Below are 15,777 nucleotides of genomic sequence, written 5' to 3' on the forward strand. Positions count from 1 at the left end.
ATACTACCTACCTACATTGCTGGTACATTTTGGAACAGTATAGCTACATGAACTAATTATCTTAGTGTTACTAGTGTCTAGTTACTAGTGTCTACTAGTGTCTTCCAGTTCCAGTAGCCTATAGGTTATATATAGCTTAGTTGGCTTGTGCATGACTTTACGTTTTAGCTTACATTTCCGTCAGTCTACAGTATTTTAGCCCATGGGTTACCATGATAACCCTTCCAAGATAGAAACCTTCTATACTTTGAGAGACCAACCACCACTCATGCCATCGATGTTGAATTTTGAAAATCATCGGGTTTGCAAATCATTCATTTAGAAAATTTAAGTTGTGCTATTTGTTATTGTAATCACAGCACGGCCTTACTATGTTAGCATTACCATATCATTACATTATCGCAATTAATAAGTCATTATAATTATCATCGTCAGCATGGCATGTCACACATAGCCTACCTGCTCCACCAGTGAGTGAGTTCTTATCATGTAGCGTCAAGCTCGCACTCTCCACCACCTGCACCTATTGTCCCTCAGCTCTGTAGGCCCCTATGCTTGCTTACATCCTTGTTCAAACTCAACGAACTTCAACATGTTGCTGACATATGCTAGCCTACTTGCAACATTGTATTTTTGAAGCTTGTAGCTTGAAGGTGTTAATTTTGTCACTACAAGCACCCGCCGCAATTTCGTGTAGGCAACTTCGATTAACTTTTGATGCGCTCACAGAATGGAGGAGGGGTGGGGCCTGACGTGAGCTGTTATTGGATCAGTCCAGTGTCAATAGAAATGTAACCAAAGGGCCGCTGATTGTCCTTCCTTTGGGCCGATCGTTGGTAACTATATAGCCTATTCTATCGGTTCAAAAGGTGCGTCGGCCCACCGGGAAAATGCCCGGTATGCCAGATGGCCAGTCCGCCCATGCTGATATGTTATTCCATACTATAGAAGATTCCACAGTCGAGAGATAAGGTGGTCAGCAAGGCACGAAAGCTTGCCCTCCCTTCTCCTCTCTCTGTCTAGGTTGAGACTTCACTCTTTGAGTCTTGAAAAACAAGATGTCCTTGAGTAACTGCTTCCCAGATGCTGTCTCATACCAACAGACCTCTCCACTCAACAGTCCTGTAATCACTGAGGAGGATAAAGGCTGTGTGTTTATTGAAGGTCTCACTCTAGCCTAGCGCTGGGACCCCACTTGCAAGTTGGTAATAAACGTTTAAACTTCTGCTGGGTGTGTTCCAGTTGATCAAAATTCAGAAAGGAGATTTTCACCACACAGTCATGTTGATGCATTTACCTGGATCTAAACAAACGACATCCCAGGCTTATGTGCATTGTTGGCACCTTCTGGGGCATAAGCAAATGCACCTACACTGAGAAAAAGAGACAAAGTAAACTTAGATAAATTAGATAAACAATGCATCGGGAAAGAACTTCTTCACTGGAAACATTTGCCGTTCACAGCATGTCAGTTTTGAAAGCTGAGGAAGGCTCTTTATGTAAAAACCATCTTGTTTCAGTGTGATGGTTTCATTATACATTTTCCCTCATCTCCTCATCCTTAGGTCCTCAACTTCTCTCCTGCTGTTTATCATATTTCTTCACTTCACAACAGTTTGCTGCGTGTGTGTTTTCAAATTGTTGACAGGGGCCCGCCAATACAACGCATGCAAATACGGCCAACCCCAGACCAACCTCTCTGATTGAGGCGGTGCAGCTCCAGAAAGGAGTCACTGCGTGTGTGTCTGAGATGTGAGCCATTTGATGTGTGTGTACCTGTGTATATGTGTGTGAGTGTATGCCTGTGTGTATGTGTGTGTGTGTGAGTGTGTGTGTGGTAAATAATCCTCATGCATCGCTTGCACAACTCTACTGGGCTCCAATAAAGAGTACCTCCTACGATTTCCTCGGGGAATGTCTCTTTAGTTTAAATCGCCATGTGATGACTAACGCGCCTGTGTGTGCGCGTCTCTCTCTCTCTCTCTGTCTCTCTCTCTGTCTCTCTCTCTCTTTCCGCTGCCGTATGTAAACACACAGGCTCTGGGAGTGCCCGCGGGCACCAATCACGGGGAATTAAAGCAGACGGGCCACTGGTGCCATAATAAGAGAACCAGCTGTGTGCATTCTCTCATTTCATCTCCAAGACTGTGTTTACCGTCTACGGAAAATATTCATGGATGTTCCTTTGTGTCTGTAATGTATTTGATTGCATAAGGGACACTGGAAAGTAATGCTCTCGGAAGAAAGCATCAGGTAAATTGACGGCTGGACCAAGAGGAGGAACAGTTGGCTAATCAGCTCAAGGCGTCGTTGGGCCTTCGCCAACTGTGCAAACAGAGGAGCCTCAGAGCCTTGGGGGGCAGTCGGTCAGCCATGGACGAATGAACGAGGAGCTGCTTGATGGACCTGAAGCTGACGTCCAGATTTTTAGCGGGGCGATGAGGGCTGCTTGCCCAGACTCAGCTGAAACACACTCCAGTGACCCTCGTGTCATATGGCAGCTGCACCAAGCGGCGTTCAGCAACATTCCACTGCACCGCAACATTCTGAAGCACATTCCTGAAGTACTCCTTACTAATTCTTGACTCATTTCTGTGTTAAGAACACCACAATCATCACGAAAGAGACATCCATACATCTGCAGTCTTGTAGTCCAGACTAAATTTAATTTAAGAGGAATAAATGTCCTTTATTTCCCAGTGTATAAGTGTGTAAGGAGCAGGCTAAGCAAACAGATATAACAATGTCAACACTGGCGTAGTCTGAGATTCAAGTAACATGGTTGACTTCTCCAGTCAACCATCACTAATGACTGCAATGAATGCAATAGTTAAATATATAGTAGAAGAGGAGGTCTGACATTTGCAAAACACTGCACTACATCACTGATACTGATGGTACGTATACAACAAAGCGATAAAAACGTGTTCAAGTTAATTTAGTCTTGGATCCATTAACAATTTACACTTTAATGTTACAGTTTAATTTCCTCATCAAGAAAAGCAAAACCTTCATAAAGAGAATTAATTATGGCAGTCGAGGGAAATTACAGTCATACAGATCCACCGCACAAGGTCATACACACTCTCATTGTGACTCCAAAGAGTACACAGCTGTGTATCAGATCCTCACACTTTAATTTTGTTTTAGATTCACAAAATCTGAATTAATGAGACTCATTTAGAAGTCTTGCTCCATTCCTTATCTTGCTCTATACCCTGGGATGTTGTCCATTATCTTAATCAATCTCTGAAGCCCACTGACAAATATGCCATCTCCCACCCTAATGGTAAAGAAGAGGAACCACTGAAGCAGAGATTAGTTTCATTTAGAAGACAGATCTAGCGGGTCTGTGTGATGACAAATAAATATACTGTATAAATAAAAGATTAAACAGAATTTTGCCTGCTGTCAACAGAATGCAGACCCCGGATCTGTATTGTATATTGTATTCAATGTGGGTTTTAGGTGAGCCCGTGTTGGGCTGTACACCCTCAGGATGCAGGGGAAGCTTGAAAACTTTTTTTTTTCATAAATGTGGCGTATATTCAGTGGCAGAACTTGCAGGGCATCTACACAGCTTCTTCATGTGCCTGTCATGGAATATTGGTGGAATATTAAGTCCCATGTAAAATGGCTGCCTTGTACACTGAGAAATAGACTGGGGCAGGTTTCCAAGCAAGAAAATGTTTTTTAATAGAGCCTTGAGGAATTTTAATATTGCATGGAAGTTATTGCTCCAAGTGCTTGGAATAAAAAATGTAGAGATGGAAAAGTATTCGCTCAGCTTTCATAACCAGTGAGGTCTGCCCGTGCGCTCATATGTTTTTCTCTTGCCTGTGAATAAGGCAAGCTATTAATGACATTTCAGGAGTGGCTCACAAGAGGACATTTAACCCCAGATGGCTACATCTGGGATTGGGGGAGTGTTGAAATATCACAGCTTAAACAGTCACTTAAACAGTGGGATGTGTGTGTGGCTGGGAAACATAAATGTAGCAAGTTAAGTGGAAAAGATTATTCTAGTTAACATTTTATTATGCAGTCACCTTAAATGCACTTACAACTGTTATATGAAAAGGTGTAGCCTGGCTAACACCAGACTGATTCTTGAATCTCAACTGAGATTGAGAATTGGTCTGGGCCCCCTTCATTCATGTAATGCAAGGGTAATACTAATATCTTATATTGTAGCCTACTTACTAATGTAGTTCCACTGTGACAAAGGTGTATGTAGTTACTAACTGCATGTACAAAGCCTGAAGTAACAGACTGTGTATGTATAATCACTGTCATTACTCAATATGAGCTTTACTTTTGCAAATGTCAGTACACAAGCATCCTAAGATAGTTTTAGTGATTCCATAGCACCATGTTTTAAACTGAATAACCTGAGCTAAAAATAATGCAGTGATCTGTCAGCATCAATTAAGTTTTTAACATTCTTAAAATAATAATCATTCTGTCTTATGGGTCAGAGGGGAAAGAAGTGACTTGCTGACGTACTGTCGCTTTCAACTTTGTCTACTCTTGTGAGGAGTATGAAGAGTATGAAACTGATGCTCCAGCACCCACTGATAATCCTTTCTCTCCTTGAAGTGATGGGAGTATCGTCAAAGCCAATCAGTCCTCTCGCAGTATCTCCCAAACTCCATGGGTCATCATAAGGGTGGTGGATCTGGCACTTCTAACACTGGACTCTGAGTTGACAGTATAGAGCAATGAGAGCATGAGTGCACTTAGCAAACGGGAGGTTGGTGTATCGGTGAGGTTGGAACAGGTTTATACTCGATAATTCACAACAAATCACAACTGTACAGGCAACATGGTTGTGAGCTGTACATAATATAAACGCTCTGGCATACGGATTTTAACCAGTATGTTTATTTTTCATTAAAATGTTCATTTAATGTTTTTATTATAAGACATTTAACAAAATGCTACAGTCTGAAGATTTAAATGTCAGACATGCAAATAAGGAGAACGCAGGTTCACAAGGCAGTTTTTCTTGTTTCGTCAGGAAAAAGCACTGGGCAGGCCAACAGATCAGGCCACAGCAGTCCTTTTCCTGTGACACAAGCAGCACTGAGCTATGTGTTGCTTCTGATTAGTCAAAATAGATGAACATGTTATTTGGTATACCTACGCCTACACAGACTAGCACATCTTGGAGCTGTCCAGAGCTCGTTGATTACCCCGTAAATGGGGGACGCTATTATATGGTCGATGGTGTTGTTATGACAGCACCGGCAATTTCTGCAAGACCATTTTTGACCCGTATTCTTTAGGGTCAGCGTGTCAAGGAATTGGCTTTGGCTGGATGATAGACCCATCTAATGTCTGGGATTATCACAGTTATTAGGTCCGGTGGAGACGGCAGCCCTGGTTATGGGCGCCGCCCCCCCCACCCCCGGCTCCTGCTCTCCACGCCTGTGTGACTCACGCCATTCAGTATGATCTGCGGGTCAAAGGAGGCAGTGAGAGAGCGATCCCTGCCAGAGAGATGCTTCCTTTCCCAATAACACTTTAGCCCCTGACCTGGGAACTGCTGTAATATGTCGAGGAGGTGTGTGTGTGTGTGTGTGTGTGGGAACATCACCAGACCCAAGCTGTGATCTCCCATGGCCTTATGTCTGACCTCAGCAGGAACCCTTATGAAACTCTCTCAGTCTGACCTCTGTCTAATCCTTTAACACCACGGCAGCACAAACAATACAGTTCAACAATGTGACCTCAAAAGTATTGTTGATTTTTTAAGTCTATAAAAATGTGTTTGACACCTTGTGACCCTCCAAATCTCCTTAATGACCCCATCGTGGGCGGATCAGATTTGAGGTAGACTATTGGGGAGTGGGCGCTGGGACATCCTTGTAACTGAGGTTACTCAAACAAAAGCATGAGCTTTTTTGGCTTGGTCTGTGTAAACAGTATTTCAAGAGGAATGCTCTCTGCTTTTTTGTTGGTTTAACACAGGAAAAGATGAGGGGCCTGTTGGCTATTTCCCACAGAGTGCAAATTTCTCACTGTCTCATGCAAGTACTCATGCACCCAACAACCTTGCCTACGTTTTAGATCACATCAGGGTGCACCGCAACGACTACACCGATACTTAACCATACAAACAACAAAGCGACATTTTCATGGGCATCTTCTAGTGTTCTAGTGATAGTTTTGCATTTAAATGAGAAATGGGAAGAAGATAATTTAAGCTATTTGGAGTGAGGTGAGTCTTAGGTTTTACATCTGGTTATGCCATGTGAGTGGCTTCTGTGAGCAGCAGGCACGTGTAGAGAAGGGGGGCTACAGGGGCTCTAGCACCTGCCCTTTTGCCCCTTTGATGTCCAAGTGCCCTATTGACAAGACCCGTTTTTTACTTTTTAAAATTTGTAATACTTCCGCTAGTTCCAACATGAATATTCCCTAAAATGTCTCATTAATAGTTTGTGAAATTAGAAATTTACAAAAATAACAATTTTCTGTGTTAATTGAAATGCCTTGCGGCCACCAATCCGTGACGTCATACATTCAGTGAACTCTCAGAAGGTGCACGCAGGCACAGTGCTGCAGGAGACGTTTGGGAGCACGGTAAGGTCACTTGGCAGTTAGCCTATCTGAACATGCAATAGTATTCAGCTTAGAGATAGAGAATAAAATGTTTAAAGTTGTTTTATGTTTAATGAAGTAGGCTATCAAACCCGTTTTAACCATGTCATGGTCCATTCATTTCAATAACCTGGCAGCTTCGAAAATCTAAGGCTGAACGTTCATAACAAATTCTGTTTATCGATAGGTTACTATGTTATAGTATTAGACCTAGTTCATAAAACAGAGTAGGCAAACCTTTTCTAAATCGTCATAAGCCGACGACATAGGCTACTGTAGTTGTTTAACTAACCCAATTCCAACTTTAAATAAAGTTAACACGTTTTCTGAAACGTTTGTTCCATGTGCCCTTTTTTTTTTATTTGAGCCCCTGCCCCTTCAAAGGTCTCTGCACGCCCCTGGTGAGCAGGAAGATTTTCAGGGAATCTGGAAGGAATGATAGTTGAAAGATGCATCCCAAACAGGCTACAATAAATAAAATGTGGTAAAGAAATTAAATCATGTGAGGTCAATCTGTGTGCACCTGATCATAAACATGTAAGTCCTCACAATACCCCCATGACACAGTTGACCTCTGTCTTTCAGTTTCACTAAATGTTACTTTTTCCAAGAACCACTTGCAATCCATTAGCTCTCCCAAACAAGCCCTCTTGTCTTACCTTGCCTAAAAAGATTACTGTCAATAACTCCACACCTTCCCGTATGTGACAGCCCTGCTGAGAGTTTTTAGAAACCTACGTTACCATAAACCCATGGGAATACTCAGAGACACTTCATTCACTTCATGCAGGTCATTAAAGTTGCTCTTCCAGGGATGCTAAAAGCTGCTTGGTTGATGTTTGGCTTGGGTAAAGTACTGTCCGGAGCACAAAGGTCAGGGAACTGGCCAGTCAACAGTAAAGAAGCTGCGAGTTAAAATAATAAAGACACCCCTTCAGGAAAAGCGATAGGCTATGGGAAATATTGGGAAAAGTTATTATGACCGCCGCGCAGCGAAGCGGCGGTCATATAGGTTTAGTCAGATTTGTTGTTTTTTTTTCTTTTTTTCCCCCCCGCTGGACTGGACCCCCCGAAAGGAGGGTAGGGCAGACACAGTTTTCTGTGAATATCTCGAAAACCGTAGGGTTTAGGAGGACCTTTTTTTTTGTATGTTGATCTCAAGGGGCCATGTCAACCCATTCCATAACCACTCATTTAATGTATAGCACCACCTAGTTAAACACAAAAAAGTAAAAATGAGGTGTTGTAATTGAAGGTATCTGTGACCTAACATAGTCAAAACTGCACGAAATTGGAAGTGTAGGATCATTATGACACCCTCTGTATGCACGCCAAGTTTTGTGGAATTCCGTTCATGGGGGGCCACACAATAAATTAATTTATGTTACTATACACCAACTGGCCTGTAGGTGGCCGGAGACAGTTTTCTGTGAATATCTCAAGAACCGTAGGGCCTAGGAGGTCCACCTTTTTTATGTATGTTGGTCTTAAGGGGGCATGTCAACCCATCCCATTACCACTTATTTCATGTATAGCGCCACCTAGTTAAAAATTAAAAAGCAAACAATTAGGTGTTTTCATCACAATATCTCTGGCTGACAAGGTCAAAACTGCACGAAATTAAAAGTGTAGGATCATTATGACACCCTCCGAATGCATGCAAGTTTTGTGTACTTTCGTTCATGGGGGGCCTTACAATAAAATTATTTATGTGTACATTTAGTGACGTACACCAACAAGGATTCCCGGGACACTGAAAGACCGGGGTACACAAAACTTGGTGGGCATATACCCCCACATGGATAGCATGGAACCGTCATTTTTCGTTTTGATCTGTAGCCCCCCCGCTGGACTGGACCCCCCCGAAAGGAGGGTAGGATAGACACAGTTCTCTGTGAATATCTTGAGAACTGTAGGGCCTAGGATGACCATTTTTTTCCGTATGTTTGCCTCCAGGGGTCATGTTAACCCATTTCATGTGCACACATGTGCACAAACAGATACACACACACACATACATTCACAGTAATCATACGTATGACACATACTCACACAGTAGACATATGTACGCTTGCATGCACAGGCACATACGCAGGCACACACATAAGCACGCACACACACACACACACACACTCACACACACACACACCCACACACATAACATAAACATAACCCAAACAATGAAGAATTTCTCAGAATTATGAACAGGCAAGATGGAGGTGGGGTTGTATAAAATGAATTTTACATGTGAAATCTATGAACTAATCATGTTTTGGTACTTGTTGTCTAGCAGATACCAGTGAGAATTGAGTGTGGAGAATGCAATTTAGTGAGACAGTTAGAATCATATAGGCCTTTCAGCGTGATTTCTTTTTGTAGAAAAAATGTGCTGGACTGGGCGGCGGTCATATTTTGTACCGCTCTGCGGTACATCTAGTTTTGTCCTAATTAATATTCGCAGTCCGAGTTGCGGTCGGGTTGATTAAAATATCGGGTGTGTAGGCTGGTTGTCAGGGTTGCAGTATGGAGAGCTGGACCGAGGCGCAGGGCAAGTTGAGATCGAGGCACACTTAAACTTGAGAATAGGAATCTTTAATGCGAATGCACACTACAACCACGAAACAACATCAATGACCGACCGGGGACTGAGGGGAGACAGGGTTTAAATACACAGGGGTTAAACAAGGCTAACAAGGCACAAGTGGACAAGAAACAAGAGACAGGTGAACACAGGGCTGGAAATCATAATTAAGTGTGCTTGCAAGCACACTTATTGTTCTTCTTAAGTTTTATTAAGTGTGCTTGCAAAGCAGCACACTTATTGTTCTTCTTAAGTTTTATTATTATTCCCGTCTCCCTAATTTTTTGTCAGCTCTAGCGCCTAGGCCCTTTGAGACAGAGACACCATTCCAACTTTAAAACGTCCGGTCAGTACCGGTGTAAGTTGGTCGCGAAGATGACGTCAGGTGGGCATGTCGTTCGTCCGGCATATTGGATTGAACAGAAAGCGAAACTAAATTTTCACAGGTCACAAATTTGGTCCGAACGCCACGAAACTTGACGTACATTATCCTTGGACCAAGCCTCACAAAAGTTACCGGAAGGTAGTGTTGTCACGATACCAAAATTATGACTTCGATACGATACCTACCATAAATATCACGATGCTCGATACTGAAACGATACTACGGCGAAATCCTAAGATATCTGGAAAAGAAAGGCTTGAGTCATTTGTGTTGAATTCGGTGCACTTTTGTAGTGTGCAGGTCAATTCTGGGTTCTAAACTTCCTACATAATTATTATTTTTATAGTCAGTAAATAGGCCTACTTTGTGTGATTAAGTCCTTTATTTTTTGTTATAGCTCATTTACATTGTGTTGTGTTTTGCCAATAAAGTAGCTTTAAATAGCCAAACTAGGCTAGATCAAGGTCAGTGTTGAAATTACTGCATGCAAATCACTGAATGCTATGCAGAGGGACCTAATCTTTAGGCCATCTGATGTACAGTATAGGCTTCCCTAGGCCTTCCCGTGTTCATGGGATTTCTTTGACAGTTGCAAAGGGAAAAATGTGAGGATAGTCTTCTTTGCGCCCAGTGTACAAGTGCGACGTTCCAACCACTCAGGTCTTCGTCATAGGCCTACACCATTACCTGTTGCAATATGTCTGTGTGCATTCCTACATTAGCCTACGTCTATTTCTTTGATAACATGATTTGCTACAACGTAACAATAAGCCGCTATTATTATTAGGACTCAACACGCTTTGGTGGTATTATATGCTGTGGGCTTTAATTAGCGCATTTCGGGTAGCCTATCCTACATCTGGGCAATACTTATTGAACAAATTGCAGTCTACATGCCATGACAAATATTACCAGTAGTACTGACCGAACATGAAATAGATTGTTTACAAGTTATGGTAATGTTATTCTGGATGAACATTGCGCTTTCATCACGTTAGCACCCTATGATTACAGCTTGTTATGTCTCGTCAAAATGATTACAGCTCGTTATGTCTCGTCAAAATTCATTGATGAAGGAAGGTTCACTTTATCCCACAGAACCTTACTCGTTTCACTTAGGCTAGACTAAAACAGAAGAGAAGAACTTGGCACTAACCATGTAGTCGTGTTTTCTATAGCATATTCGTTTACCTGCCGTTCTTTGAACAAAAATGTTGGGATATGTCTGCGAGGTGTTTAGCCAAGTTCCATGCGTAGCCTACTGCTTTTAAATGACTTTGAAACATATTGAACAAACGGGCCTCTGTGTACCTGATGGCTTGCCTTCACTATTCGCGATGTATCCGAAATAGTTGCAGATTTCACTTCACCTTTTGTTTTATCCACAAGGCCGAGGACGGTCGGCAAAGAACTACTGTATGTTGACGTTGGCTGCGCACTCACTCACTCAGAGCTGCCTGCTTGACACGCCCACTTGCCTAGATGCATGCAAGGAGCAATGAGAGCAGCAGTTCACGCAGACACAGAACGTTAATTTTAATAAAGTATCGATTCTAAAAACGTCGGAAATCGTATCGTTTTTTGCGTGAAGGCATCGTGATACCTTTTTAGTATCGATACACCGTGCAACACTACCGGAAGGATTTTTGATTTTCAAAAGCGTTTGCCCATCACAGCCAAATGAAATCGGCGGCGAAGCTCCGAAACAGGAAGTCGTCTATATCTCAGGAACACTGTCACATATCGATACCAAATTTTGTGTTTGAACTCGGGACTCCAATGTGAGGGTGCATAAGCTAAAAAAAAAAAGAAAACATTCCAAAAGTTTCCAGCATTTGGTAAACCACCCACCCACAGCTGGCAACTATCACCTTCCACATTTGCAGTTGTTCTGGTACATCTATCACAATGCCTTTCAAGTATGCACAATATCTCCAAGCAACCTTGCCCAATCATGAAATCCTTGCTCTGCCATGGGATAGTATGGACTTACAAACTGAAATAGCAAGGAGAACAGTAGCTATATATAGCTTACATAATAGAGTTGTTTTCACATTGACGGTATTCAAATTAAATTTTTCATTATTGTTAAATATCATGATGGGAGAGTATTATTAAAAATGTTACAAGTATGCAAATGCAAATGTTTACGGGCATTTAGGTTTTACTGTGTTGTTTTGTTATAAAGACATGCAAGGCATGCTGGGCCATAATGAACAGTGGTCGGCAGCACTCCATAGGCTACGTATTAATATGAATAGGTGTTTCTGTAAACCTAGGGACAATAAACAGCTATCTCTGTTACAAAACCGAGCTGGTAATCGCTCATTGAAGAGGGAACTATGATAAAAAGATTGTTTTCCTAAAAGCATGGAGTTGACGAAAGAATAAGCAAGCAATGTCACGTTAATGTTAAATAGCCTAGTAAGTAAGGAAGGTGCAAATATTATGTAATTTATCATGGGAAATTATTGGAAATGTTATTTCTTGTTTATTCTAATTGCAAACCACACACATCCATTCGTAATTACACGTACACTTTTAATACCTTGAAAAGACTCTCATTTTGTTTATTTGATGTTGCCTAGCAACTGGAACAGACTTCAGGGCAAAGATTCTAGATCAGAGCTTCAGAGAGACACGTTTTGAGTTCGTGGCCAAGTACCTAAAATATCGGTTTCCATGTGTATGTGCTGGATGATGTGCTTCCTTTATGAAAGTAAGTGTTTTCTAGAGTTACAGACATAATGAGTCATGTTGTAGTGGTCCACATAAATGTGCCCCTTCTGTTATTAGAATGCTAAGCGGAGATTTAACATCATTCATTTCTTGTGTGGCTAGAAGCTAGCTAGCTATCGATAGGTCATAGGGAGGAGATGTTGCTGTAACGTTATGGGATTTATGTTGCTTAGCGTAATGCCATGGTCATTTGATATGAGATGCTTGTACTCGTAACTTCGTCACTCATAACTTTAGGACTCCTATTTTCTTTTTTACTAAGAGTAATTCAGGAAGCATTTTAGCCCTAAAAGTAGCGTCTGAGTCTGTGACAGCTTAAAGGAGAATTCCGGTGTGATATTGACCTAAAGTGTATCGAAACATGATACCGAGTGTGAACGTATGTCTCATAGCCCATCTCGGCTTGTCCCCTGCACTCCAAAATCTGGCGCTAGTTAGCCGATGCTACCAACATCTTTTTCAATAGTGGTGCTTCGGCATCGGGCTAGCCATGCAAATAAATCACTGTTTTACACCCATTTACGAGGCTCAATGTATCTCCACACTTCATTGGTAGACTTCCGAGGGCCCTGACATTTAAAACGAGACATTGAGAACTTTGAAAAAGCACTGGTAGTTTACTTACAAGACGATTTATACAGACAGTATCTTCACGAAGTTTAGCGTTTGCAGCCATCTTGAATTTAGTCACGATAAGTCGAGCAACGAGTAAGAATGAACAGCTATGATAAGGGATCAGATTCCAAAAATAATTCAGTGGAAATGCATGGATTCCAGTTGCTGCTACTGGAAGAAACTGGAATCCATGCATTTCCACTGAATTATTTTTGGAATCTGATCCCTTATCATACCTGTTCATTCTTACTCGTTGCTCGACTTATCGTGACTAAATTCAAGATGGCTGCAAACGTTAAACTTCGTGAAGATACTGTCTGTATAAATCGTCTTGTAAGTAAACTACCAGTGCTTTTTCAAAGTTCTCAATGTCTCGTTTTAAATGTCAGGGCCCTAGGAAGTCTACCAATGAAGTGTGGAGATACATTGAGCCTCGTAAATGGGTGTAAAACCGTGATTTATTTGCATGGCTAGCCCGATGCCGAAGCACCACTACTGAAAAAGTTGTTGGTAGCATCGGCTAACTAGCGCCAGATTTTGGAGTGCAGGGGACAAGTCGAGATGGGCTATGAGACATACGTTCACACTCGGTATCATGTTTCAATACACTTCAGGTCAATATCACACCGGAATTCTCCTTTAAGCGAGGACTCCTAATAAGACCGATTCACAAACAATGTTTTGTGGTGGCATTTCACGTCGCGATGTTTTGAAATGCATCTAACAATCACGAGGGAACAATTTTGCATTGTACTGTAGGCATAACTAAGGGATGCAGTAACACCACCAACAACAACTAGCCTACTCATTGTTTACATGTACATTAAATGTAACGTTTCATTGTGAATCAAATTAAAAGATTCTCCTCTTTGCAAACGTTGGCATAATGCTAGGCATATGGTGACAGATTAATTTAATAATGTTGCTGCGTGAATCACGGTAAGCGCGAATTAAGTGGCCACTTCTTAATGGGACTCACTGTATGGAAGTAGGCTAAGTAAAATAGAGATGTTTAAAATAAGATAAAGTTAGGATATGCCCGCTTGACAACGGCAGAGATAACTGGCCTTTGGCCATAGCAACCATCCATTTAGAACGACTGACCTTCATAGCAACCAAGGATCTTAGCTGTGATTCATGTAGCTACAGTATGCATGCAATGTGATGCAAAGTATAGAAAGGTGATGAAATATACAGAGACAGGTCAAGAAATATAGTGCAATATAGACAGTAGTATACAGTTGATTTACAGAAGGTGGTTTAGAGTAATATGAATTAAATATAAATATGTGTAGTGTATTAGCAGTTATCTCATATAATAAGTAGAATAATGTATGTAGATGTAGCAGTAACATTATAATAGTAGAAATAATAATATAGATCTATGCAGTGTATTAACAGAATATAATAAAACAGAATAAATATGGATATTCAATATGACAAATATATAACAGATATGTACATAACATACAGCTATGTGCAGTGTGGAAACAGTAGACGTCTGAAGAAGGGTGATTACCCGAAACGTCACGGAAAAATAAAAACAAGAGCAGAAAACCCTGGTTGAAGCGGACTTTTTCTCTTTTTTGTCCAGTGTGGAAACAGTGTCATTGTAGTGCAGAAACAACATTATAAGAGTAGTAAGAATAAGTCTATGTGCAGGATGAATAGTATAAAGATCAGTAGAATAACTATGTATAAATGTAATTACAGTAGGCCTATGTACATTTGTAAATAAATAGAATACTATGGGTGAGAGGGATAAATTCATTTTATTTAATCGTAAAAAAGTAAATTGCATTCAATTAAATTGCAATTAAAAATCTTTCCAGTAGGCTTTAATGTCACGCAAAAAGTACAACCAAAGCTGAGCTTGATCAACTAGAACGTCTAAAGAACCAGAACTTGAGTGTAGTTTTTTGCTGGGTCCCAGGCCATGTTGGTCTGAGGGGAAATGAGAAAGCGGACAGTGCTGCTAAGCAAGCCCTCAATGAAGAAGTCACAGAATGTCAAATCCCTGCCCCAGACCTTAAACCTATACTGAACTCTTACATCTCAGATAAGTGGCAATCTGAATGGGATTAATGTACCAACAACAAGCAAGGAATGTGAATTTTGGCACATTTTCATGATCCACTGGGTCGTTATGGGCCACACAAAATACGGTGTTGCTAAAATTACTCCTATTGTGGCTATTAGAGACATGCGTTCATGAGTATCCAGCTACATTCAATGAGTTAAGTAAAATACATTCACACACACAAAAATGTGAAAACACAAAAACACAAAAACATCACTAATGTTGTGGACATTCCTTTATTCTGAGATACATCAATAGGCTCTCAAAACAATCCCAAACAGACATAAGGTCTTTATAGAGCAAATTCATATAGATTATTTGTCAAATAAACCAGTAAAACAGAATTAGGGGATGGAATATATACTGTAACATTCACACTCATAGCTCATATTTTTTTTTAAAAATAATGAAAAAGTATCCTGACAAACAAGCAGCATTTTAATGCCTTAGTCATATTTCATAATTTCACATTTTTCTCTAGGTTAGCTGATAGCCCAGTTTGAGAGGTGCAAGACGCGTGACATTATTTATTTTTGCAGCCAATCACTGATGTTATTTTATTGATTTGATTTTAGTCATAGAAGCTAAATTCGAAGGCAGGCCACAGGTAAAATCCAACGAACCGCATTCACCCCGCAAGGCAATAGTTGAATAGAGCTTTTGAGGTATTGCCACTGCTCCAACACTGAAAGGCACTGTTAGAATGCTTGGATCAAGCCAGGTTCAGCATAGCGTATGTCACTGTCTGCTCACGTTGGTGACTGGACCAGGGCA

General features: G+C 41.1%; 1 long non-coding RNA gene across 1 annotated transcript in view; it reads right to left on the minus strand.

Moving 5' to 3' along the window:
* LOC121683910 overlaps nt 1–15,777 on the minus strand; it is a 26,224-nt gene continuing 10,447 nt past the window's right edge. Inside the window, exons 2-3 of the long non-coding RNA XR_006022949.1 lie at nt 460–462; nt 1–60 (exon numbers count right to left, since the gene is read on the minus strand). This is a non-coding gene — a long non-coding RNA (uncharacterized LOC121683910). The remainder of the gene's footprint in view (nt 61–459; nt 463–15,777) is intronic.

The sequence above is a fragment of the Alosa sapidissima genome, chromosome 15 (assembly GCF_018492685.1).
Source record: "Alosa sapidissima isolate fAloSap1 chromosome 15, fAloSap1.pri, whole genome shotgun sequence".
In the NCBI taxonomy this organism is placed as follows: Eukaryota; Metazoa; Chordata; class Actinopteri; order Clupeiformes; family Clupeidae; genus Alosa; species Alosa sapidissima.